General features: G+C 32.0%; 1 non-coding gene across 1 annotated transcript; it reads left to right on the forward strand.

Annotated features, from left to right (window-relative positions):
* Window positions 1-589: 589 nt before the first annotated feature.
* Window positions 590-696, forward strand: LOC121126535 (U6 spliceosomal RNA). Its single transcript, XR_005866974.1, has one exon. It is a non-coding gene; the product is annotated as a U6 spliceosomal RNA (small nuclear RNA).
* Window positions 697-2,540: the final 1,844 nt, after the last annotated feature.

Here is a 2,540-nt window from a genome sequence, read left to right on the forward strand (position 1 = left end):
TTCATACTTTTTAATTAGTTATATAATTTATTTATTATATAAGATAATAATTACAAAAGGGGAAAAAACCTCAATGCCATGCCATGATATTGATTTTATCTGTCTTTAAGGACGACAAGAGGGACTGAAGTGGACTGCAGTACTCGCTCTTAAATGAGATCCGACACAATAATAGTTGTAGGTTTGGTTGTACCAAATTACTTTAGCTTGAACCGTTGCCATATAAATATACGGTTTAGATCAGGCCTAGAAAAAAAATTAGTATCCGGAGATACAAAATAAATGATATCATAGTTATTTGTGTTGATTCTTCTTCTGCAAATCATAGACCTTATCCTTCATGATTTTATTAAATTCCTAATCCCTGGACTGGTACTACCCAAAAATTGCGTTATTTTTGTTCCCCACCGGCCAAGTTTAAATTATATCAGTTTCTGTTGTGTAGTAGTTATTACATTCACCTAACACATAATGGTCGTAGTTTCGATATCAGTGGAAACATTTATTAATAGGTCAAGTGGTCTTAAGCATGGAATAGCTGGTTTGACCCTGCGAATCTGGGTTAAATGCCACACGCGGGAAGATTTTTTTACTTTCCTCGGTAATACATATACTAAAATTGGAACAATATAGAGAAGGTTAGAATGCCTCTTGTGTAAGGTTGACACACGAAACCGTGAAGTGTTCCACATCCTTTCTAAAAAGTACTATTTAAAATTTGTTCTGTACCGATTTTATAGAGAAATGGTTGATTATGTCATGTGTGTTTTTCCCAAACATCCATAGAATGTCATCATATTATGAAGTCAATAAATACAAATCCGTACAAAGGTTGAGACTGAAGAAATTGAATTTAAGTCTAAAAAATATACTGAGGGTGAAATTACGCAATATCGATCCAAGTCACTCCAAAAAAAAATGCTTTTGAACCAACTAAATAAAAAATCGTTCTCGGACCGAGTCTGAGCAACTCAAAGCCATCAAACAAGGTACAAAACGAAGACTACGTGATTAATATTTCGTAGTAAATATTTTATAGTTACACTTTTTCGATGACAGTTTAGAGATTAGAAAAGGAAACCCCAGTTTTAAAATATGTTTATAGTTTATCTAGCTGATATTATTATACTTTCATGTAAGTATGAAAATTGAAGTCCAAAGGCCATTTGTGCCATTCAAATAGAGGTATCATTTTTGAAAAAGTGTACTCAATCCTCTACAGTAAACCCTTTCATTAAATAACTGAAATGAAGAAAAATCAAAATAATCATACACAAAGTTATCGGAGCCTTTATTAGTAAACTTCCAACTTTGGCAGAAAAATAGCTTACTTATCGTATATTACCCGGTACACTAGAATTAAATTTTATAAAGATAAATGTGGAAATGCTCATTTTGCTGTTTTATAATTGGAGACTACAAATTATTTCTTCTGGGAAGGTCCTGTTTTAAATATAATATATAAATACTTTTTTGGTTTAAATAACTCTATTGTGTGCAAGCTCCATAATGATGACTTTTTAATCTTTATTATCGGGACGGACAGTCAAAAAGTTAATACTGTCTTCACAAAAGAACAACATATTTTTCCCCCCTAAAGGTCAAGGAAAGAGAAAGACACTGGAAGAGCTTTATACATTGTAAGGCTGTACACGAGTGTTTTAAACATTGTCAAGCTGTACACAAGAGTTTTAAAATATTTATAATACCTAGTATGTTTTTCATATGGATGTCATTATTTTCTTAGGTGATAATGTTTATTGTTCCGTTTTATTTGTGTATTTGTCTTTTATTTTTAAAAGACTGAAAATATATGAGTACCAAGTAAAGGCCAAGATAAGAAAGAATGAAATGTCATTGAAGCTAACTTGCCCCTTCTCCTTTTCCACCACTGGTTACGAGGCACTGTTGTGTTATTGGCCATAATAAGTATGTAATCATTGATCAATTTATGTATAATGTTTCACAATAGGATCAAAACAAAATACTTATGAGGAAGTTCAATAATAGTAATTTTAGATGTTTTTCCTCCAAACAATTTGAAGGAATATATTATTCATGAAGGAAAACATGAGCAAAACAACCTCTGAAATGTACTACCGCTAATAAATAATCATTGGTGTATAGAGAAAGGACAGGTAAATATGTAATAATAAAAGAAACCAAAAATTTAACGGATCGTCTTGACCATTTGAAGAAGTTTTCGGAGAAGAGCCTGACGTTTCATTAGATCAGCTGCAAGCGTCTGTGTGAGAAAGGGGGAAAAAAAAACCATGCTACTCTGTATATAAAGAATATAGGCCGGAGTGACTCGGATGTCAATACTCCATTCTACCCCAAGTCCACGGAGGACCTACACTCCGTAACAAATACACAGTTTTCCAAGAATTAAATAATAATGTTAGCAGTTTTAGAAAAGACAAATTTTGTTCAGATTGCCAACAATAAAAAACTACTTCCGCTATGAATTAAATAATAATGTTAGCAGTTTTAGAAAAGACAAAATAATGTTCAGATTGCCAACAATAAAAAACTACTTC

The sequence above is a fragment of the Lepeophtheirus salmonis genome, chromosome 11, assembly GCF_016086655.4.
Source record: "Lepeophtheirus salmonis chromosome 11, UVic_Lsal_1.4, whole genome shotgun sequence".
NCBI classification, from domain to species: domain Eukaryota; kingdom Metazoa; phylum Arthropoda; class Copepoda; order Siphonostomatoida; family Caligidae; genus Lepeophtheirus; species Lepeophtheirus salmonis.